The sequence below is a fragment of the Cnephaeus nilssonii genome (genome assembly GCF_951640355.1).
Source record: "Cnephaeus nilssonii genome assembly, chromosome: 8".
NCBI classification, from domain to species: Eukaryota; Metazoa; Chordata; class Mammalia; order Chiroptera; family Vespertilionidae; genus Cnephaeus; species Cnephaeus nilssonii.
In genome coordinates, this window is record NC_137079.1 from 11,341,129 (window position 1) to 11,349,491 (window position 8,363).

General features: G+C 39.1%; 1 pseudogene across 1 annotated transcript; it reads left to right on the top strand.

Moving 5' to 3' along the window:
- The first annotated feature begins 790 nt into the window (after positions 1–790).
- LOC307104472 (nuclear receptor coactivator 4-like) lies at positions 791–2,597 on the top strand (annotated as a pseudogene). The gene has a single exon. The product of its transcript is annotated as a nuclear receptor coactivator 4-like (transcript).
- The last annotated feature ends 5,766 nt before the right edge of the window (positions 2,598–8,363 follow it).

Genomic DNA, 8,363 nt, shown 5'->3' on the forward strand with positions numbered 1-8,363 from the left:
TCAAATTATTTTTATTCTCATGTTAACTGGTATTCAATTGGTGGATGTCCCTAAAATGACTGGCACTCTGGGGCTCCGTAGCAGCATTCTGGAACATTACATGCAAAGCTTCATTGTCTTTAAAATTGGTTAGATTAATTTTTTATGTCTGAAGAGGTTATTTATGGATCAAGATAAAGGGGAACATGTATTTTTAATTTTATAAAATATTTTTTAAATAATTTATACTTTGTGACTAATGCATTGTGATTGATATATGTCATATATATTTATGTAGTATGAATATTTCCTGAAAATTAAGAAAGATTATGAAATAATATTTTTCTTCTGGTTTCTTCTCCACTTTCAAAACATTATTATGACATTCTACTAGATGTGGTTTTGAGAGGGCGAGTTATTGGATTTACAAAATAAAAGATATTTGTGAAATATTAAGATTTGTGTTATTTCCAAAATAAGAACAAAGGCCACTCTGGACTGGAAGAGTACCATTTGAAATTATTAGATCCTGGCAGACTGGCAAGAACAGATGCATTTTAATTAAATTATTTTTTCAATTTAATCTTCCCCAGTGTGCAGGCTCTTTCTTCTACCTTTTCATGAAGGTGAAGAAATTCTGAGAAAAGGGTAAGTTTGATACCAATATTTTCTTATTTTAAAAAACGTAGAAAACTTTTTTGGTCCTTGGCTTGCATCAGGTGGTGTCTCTCCACTGGAGGTCCCCTTGGATCAGCCAGAGTTGTACTTGTAGCGGGAACAATGAGCAGAATGAATACCCCATAGGTTCAGAATGGCTCCAGTAATTAACAGAGAGCCCCTTTTGAGGTGTGATGCACAGAGGAACTTGGAGCTTGCTATTGGTGGAGTTCTCTGGGCTGAGCAGCAAATTAAAGGTAACTTGTGAGAGATCAAAACCCAGATACATAAGCCATCACTCAGAATGCCTTTGAAGCCATGAGGTGTGGTTATATGAATCGGTAAATCTCATCTATCAATGTAAAGAGGAGACACTTCAGCAGGCCTAATAGCTCTAGTGGTTTCTGGGCCAGTTCAATGATCTTATTCATCAACTGGATGAAGAGCTAGCCAATCAAGTCTCTGTGTGTCTGGAGAGACTGGGCAGTTTGACCCTCAAACCTAAATATTTGACTGTCTTACTCTTTGAAGCAGACACAACTGCTCTGTGTCAGACCATCACCACATGGGGTCCCCCAAACCATCTGAATCCCTGAGCACTTGATGGCTCATGCTAATTCATCAAATATTGGACCCTTCATGAAGAAAAGATGCTTGCCAGAGCAGCTGTCAGCATCCAGCACCACAGTTGTCTCTCTCAGTGATTGGCTCCTTGGAAGCAAACCTGTTAATGGTTATCAGGCTTCTTACACACTGAGCACCAATCTCCAGAAGTGACTCACCCAAAAGCAGACCTTGAAGAATAGTTAGACTTCTGCCAGAGCCTGCAATTTCTGTAATAATGTCTGGGGCAACCTAAAGGGCTTGGGAAACTGGCTCCACAAGAATCAGCAAGAAGTTCCTGAAAACTCGTTACCAAAAGAGTAACAGTTATTCTACCACCAGTTCTTACTTCATTGATACTGAAAAGGTTGAAGATCTAAAGCTTCTTGATCAAGATGACATGAATCTTCCTGATTGGCTCTTGGCTCCCTTAGAATCCTAAAATCTGGAGAAGCCTGGGAATGGCAGCTATGAAATGAGAGAGAAGTTTAAGTCCCTGTTGCAAGTGTTCCAGTAGTCCTACAATGTGAATGATTGGCTTGTCAAGCCCGTTTCCTGTACCCATTGTTAGGGCAAGCAGCCCAAAGGTGTGGAGATTGAAAACCTGGGGAATCTGAAGTGTCCGAATGATCACACAGAGGCCACAAAACCCTTGCCCACTCCCCGCATGATTATTGAGGATTGGCTTGTCCAGAACCATCAGGACCCACATAAAGTCGAGGAGGTCGGCAAAGCCAATGAGCCCTGTACAAGCTTTGCAGAGTGTGTGTAGTGAAAAACGTGAGAGGGAAGTTGTGTGTAAATAGCTACTGGAGAAAGAAGCGAAGGATAAACATGGTAGGCCTGTGGACTCCAAACCTGAATCTGAGAAGTATATAGATTCCTGAATATGTGACTCTGTCCTTCCCGAAAGAGCCAACAGAACAAGCTAAGACACCAAACACATTGGCTCCTTCTGGAATTGCCGATTCCTTCCGCGTGATAAGGAACAATCCCTTCTCAGAGTGGCTCATCCCACCCTCATGTAAAGAAGGATATCCCAAGGAAGTGCCTGGTACCGAGGACAGAGCTGGCAAGCAAAAGCTTATGAGTCCTATGACCGCTTCCAGGTGTTCCTTTAACACAACTGACTGGGTCTTGCCAGGAAAGAGGACAGGAAACCTCAGCCAGTTATCCTCAGAAGACAAGTGGCTACTTCCAAAGAAGGCCAAGGAAGTATCACTCAATTCACCCCTACAAGAGGAACACAACTTTCCCCAGACTGTGATGGCCTCCCAGTAGTTTCCGATCTCTTTGCCTGTCTGAAGCTCAAAGTTGATGAAGAAAAGAGGTTGTGTCAAATTCCTCTACAGATGTGAAGGAATGGAGTACTAGCAACTTTTCTGGAAATGTTCACACTTCCATGAACAGAGTGACTGCAGCTTGCCAAATCATTGTGTTTCTGGGTGTGACCAGTCAGCTTAGTTCTTTCCTGCCTAATTTTGAATTAGTGAAGAGAAATAATTCATCAAATTATGAGTTACTGTGTAAAAGAAAATGGATGCTTGTTGATGCTGAGGTGACTCAGTTCCTTCTTACAAAGTATTAACTTAATCCACCCCTACACTAGCAACACAGCATCGTGGTGGATATTTCTTTCATGAGCCTCCAAAGCTCCTTAGCTTGGGTTGTTACTAGTACATTAAAATGCTGCGGGTTTAAAAGTGAGATAATGCTATAACAAGCTGTTGATTAAAGCTAGTAACCTTCCTTAACCTTTTGATTATCCTTCTCTTGACATTTCCCTTGCTGTGGATTTTCTTCTGTTAGTGATGGAAATCATTATTTCTTCTGCTTGATTAATATAAAGTACTAGAGGCCCGGTGCATGAAATTCATGCACTTGGGGGAGGTGGGTCCCTCAGCCTGGCCTGCACCCTCTCACAGTCCGGGAGCCCTTGGGGGATGTCCGACTGACAGCTTAGGGCTTCAGTCGGACATCCTTAGCACTGCCACAGAGGCAGGAGAGGCTCCCACCACTGCCACTGGGCTCATCAACCGTGAGCCCAGCTTCTGACTGAGCGGTGCTCCCCCTATGGGAGCACACTGACCACCAGGGGGCAGCTCCTGTGTTGAGTGTCTGTCCCCTGGTGGTCAGTGCATGTCATAGTGACCAGTCATTCCTCCGTTTGGTCAATTTGCATACTAGCCTTTTATTATATAGGACAGTGGTCGTGAGCCACATGCGGCTCTTTGGCCCCTTGAGTGTGGCTCTTCCACAAAATACCACGGCCTGGGTGAGTCTATTTTGAAGAAGTGGTGTTAGAAGAAGTTGAAAAAATTTGGCTCTCAAAAGAAATTTCAATCGTTGTACTGTTGATATTTGGCTCTGTTGACTAATGAGTTTGCCGACCACTGATACAGGCTATTTCACACAAATAGCTAACCTTGAGAATATAGTGACCCCTTTTAAGCCAAAATGTGTACCAACATCTTGGCAATTTTTGACATTAATTACCAACATTTTAGCCCACATTATTTTCTATATTATCTTCTTTTGGAATAAATTTAACTGCTACAGATTTTGTCTTTATTTCATTCTCTAAATAGTATTAAAGAATCTAGTGAGCTCTTTTAGAAGGGCTCTGAATTGCTTCACGACGATATCCCAGGTAATCCTAACCTGTTTGAAAATATTCTGAGGAAATGCAGGCAAAGGAGCCCCGGTGCCAACTAATCAAAGAGCAAAAGGCAAGACATGCTGGGAATGTAGTATTGGAACTATTCATTATCCTAAGGGCTGGTTATTGGTGCATCCCGTGTAAATAGACGTTGAGCTTGACACCTGGTGCTTTTACTGGTAACTAGGGATAAATTTAGCGTTCTCTTGCTGCTAGCCTTACCTCTACAAGTATGATGCGGTGACATTTTAGTGAATGGGCCGTTTTGAACACTTGTGCCTCGGTGTTTATTGAAGCTTTATGAGAGCTGATGTTTTCTTAATATACTTAAAGTCACGTCCGTGCTTTCAAAAGTTTCTCTGTAGGAGAGAAATGGCATTTATAATGTTTTTAAATTCTCTGATATAGCTGCTTTCCAGGCCTTTAAGCTATGAAGCGACTCCGCTTGCTGTGGTAGATGGTATTGGAATTGTTTTTAAAGTTTGTGATGTTGTCATCGAGAAAGCGCTTTGGGGGAAGTTTCACAGCCCAGCCGTGCTGCTCACCATGCAGCTTCCCTGGGATTACTGAGCCACAGCTGAAAAAAAACCTCCTATTATTTTCAGTCCCAGCCCCCACCCCAGGCACTATTTAGAACTTTAATAAAGGTAGTGGGTAAAACACGAAGAATCCTTCCCATTATCTGAGGTTGCAGGAGACATTGAAGTTTTGAGGTTTAACAGGCTGTGTATTCCTAATTTTACATTAATCACTATGCTAATGAGTATATAAAACAGTCTTATGCACTGATGCGTTTTATATCTCCCTCCATTAAAAGCACAGCAGCAATAATAAATAAATAAAATAAATACATAAATAAGACATACAGAGAAAACTTAAACTTAGACCTATTTGTGTATTAAAGGATATAAATTAGCCAGAGTTACTTGTAGACCTAATAAACTACTGATACCTTTGAGAACCTCTTAAGAGCCAACCACACTTGATGATTAATACTAAAGGATCATGTTGTAAAATGCCATCCTGAGAAATTTTAGTAACTTCAAACTGGGAGACTGGGTTCAGACTCTGTGGGTATTAAGCTGCAGAAAAATTAAAATGTTGGGGACAGATGGATATGAATGGCCCATAGCTGTAAAAGGTTGAAAATCCACTTGGTCAAGAGTAAACATTCTGTTCTACCTAAACACAATTCTCTATCCGTGCCCTGATGACCACTCCCTGGAAAAGGAGTGTGGGGAAAGATTGGATAGAACAAAATGAGAGGAGTAGGGAGAGAGAGGGTAGGAAGGACTTGGTCCCCCGGGACTAACAACTCACTGTGATTTAATGTCCTCTCTAAAAGTCAAAATTAGGCATGAGCTCAGTGTTACATTTTTTAAAATATATTTTATTGATTTTTTTTTTACAGAGAGAAAGGGAGAGGGATAGAGAGTTAGAAACATCGATGAGAGAGAAACATCGATCAGCTGCCTCCTGCACATCCCCTACTGGGGATGTGCCCGCAACCAAGGTACATGCCCTTGACTGGAATCAAACCTGGGACACTTCAGTCCACAGGCTGACGCTCTATCCACTGAGCCAAACCGGTTAGGGCAGTGTTACGTTTTCATGGGGCATTGATGGAACCACCTGTGGGACCAAGAGGATCTTGAAAACTTTTGGGAGGCTGGGGAAACTTCTCCCTAGCCACTTTCCAAGAGCATCACCTCATTCAAACTTTAGCAAATTTACTCTCAGCTTTCAGAATAAAGGAGGGCAGTCCTTTTGTCATATGCATTAAGGCTCACATAAGAATTTCCATTGTGCCCATAATTAACAAATACCCCTGATCACAAATGAAATGATTAAATTGCTGAAAGTAGTACATAAAAGGATCATAGCCAGATATTGCTTTAGTTGTGGTTAAATAGGGAATGAATAGACTAAAAGGGGACAAATAGCAGATTTCCATCAAGTCTCTCTCCGGAATGTATTTTCTGAGACTATGTTATTGGACAATGGATAGTCTGGAAAAGTAGTAATTAAAAGTCAGAAAAGACAATGATGCGAAGTTGGTTTAATGGAGCCCTCAGCTCTACTTGGACGAAGAAAGAAGACAGAAGGTGAATTAGTTATGTTTTTCTTGCTGAGTCAGTGAGAGGGAAAAGGCAAATCCATGGTATAGAAAAGGCTGCAAAAGAATCTCATCAAAGTGTCTCTCAAATCCCCCACCAGACTGTTGTGCTTCTTATACTGAGGACATGTTGACAAGCCAGAGCGAGGTTAGAATTCTGCTGAGACTCATTCCAGTGGTTGAAGTCTGGCTTTTGGGAGTTGCACAAATTCTTGTGCTTAAGAACTTTTAACTTAAGAATGTTTATAGATGACATTCACTCATCAGAGCAGAAGCTTGTCAGGCCTGCCTACTGTCAACAGATGCTTTCACCAGCACACTGTGATTTTGGTCACCGCCATTGTGCTGTCTCAGGCAGTGGCTCTCAGATTGTTTGACCACAACCTACATTTTACATCCTGATACACAAAAACAGGCATATATAGTTTAAGTGACTTATAAGACAATACCACATGGGAGGTACTGTGATATTTTCTTTTTTTTTTTCTTTGCCCTTCTATTCTATTTAATTTTATTCGTGGCCACCATTCAATGTTTACTCCCAGTATCATAGGTTGTGTATGATCTGTAGTATAAAACACGCTTGTCTAGGAGATTTTCAACCTTTCTCATCTCATGCCACACATAAATGAATTTCTAAAATTCTGTGGCACACCAAAAATAGATTTTTTGCTGATCTGACAAAATAATAATTTTGATTCATTCACACCAAATGACTGTTGTGTTGGCTGTTGTCATTTTTTAATTTGACAATCTAAGGGAAAAGAGGTCAGTGCCCTGACTAAGTACTCAGGTATTGCATCTTTTAAAAAGTCTTACAACACGCCAGGTTAAAAATTGCTGGTCTACGGTGTTCTTTCTTTTTAATTGAAGAGGGCTATTTATTAACATATAAAATTTAAAAATTGAAGACAATTATTTTTATTTATCCTATTTTAGGAGACAAGTTATATCTGCAAATAAACAAGTTCACTTCTAAATACATAAATATAACCAGATGTTTAATCACAAATAAAAATTCTGGACATTACTATAGCTTTTATCTTTAATCCTAGAAACCACTTTTTATGGAAATTTTCAGAGAATTTTTATTCATTTCCATTTTTCTTATATAAGATTTCTTTTAATGTGAGATTCAAGTGAGGAAGAGAGCATAATCCAGAAAATATACTCAGTCAATAATGTCAATGAAAAAAAATTGTGATTTGAATCAAGTGTTTTGTAAGTTTGTTGTTCCTTTTCAATGGGCAGAAACAGCCTTAATGATTTGGTCAAGTTGCTTGAATTTGATTTATGCTGAAATAAAAGTTGGGGTCAAAATAAAAGCTTAATCCAAATTCCATAGAATGGGGAAATCCCCTAAGTGTAACCAAATTTACAATTTACTCTCATATACAAAATAATCATTATGTCTTAGGAGACATAGAAATTATAGGCTAGTGAAGATACTACCTGTGGCAATTTATGCTGAAGTATCCAAAGGTACTTTAATTTCTTTTTAAAACTGATTAAGAATGAATCAACATAAATTGTTCTAAATTATTTCATTCACATGATAAAAGTGAGCTAGAATGTAGAGAAAGGGACTAAATAAATTAGTAAAAGAAAATAACCAATTTTAGATAAATTAAGGCAGAGAGTTTTAAGGGAAAACAAGGACAGGTGATAATAAAATTAGGATGGAAGAGAAGAAAGGAAAATCAGAGAATGCCTAACTTCAGTATATGACTAGGGCATAAGCCTCGGGGTGAATAATTCCATAGGTCTGCCCTGGTTCAGTTTTACAATTGAAGAAAGATAATTCTAGGGGATTTGTATATTATTATTGAGATCAATTCACAATTTTCCACCAAGCGTGATATATTAGCTGAGGAAAAATCTCATTTTCAGATACTTATGATTTGAGTGGTTTCTGAGTCACTGGTTGTCTCTGTTTTCTGTGCACTTAAAAGGATGTCCAAATCAAAAAAGAGAAGACGGGGTAAGAATCTTCATCTTAAAAATGACTGCCTTGCTTGGATCAGATTCCTCAAACTTTTAACCTAAGGCTGAAATCAAATGCTTGACCTACATTGAGTCAAGTAAAATATCTAACTTTGGTATATAGGTATATATATTTTCAATAGCAAATTAAAGTATATAAAATAGAAAATAGCCAAAGGTAAAGAGGAGGAGAAGAAGGAGGAGAAGGAGGAGGAGGAGAAGAAGAAGAAAGTGGTACCTGGACATTTTCAGTGAACTTTAACAAAATTCAAAATTTTAAATAATATGTAAAAGTTTTGTCTTTAAAGGAAAGAGTATGAAATTATCTTAACAGGTAAACTAAGAAGAAGTGAGTTGACTGGATGA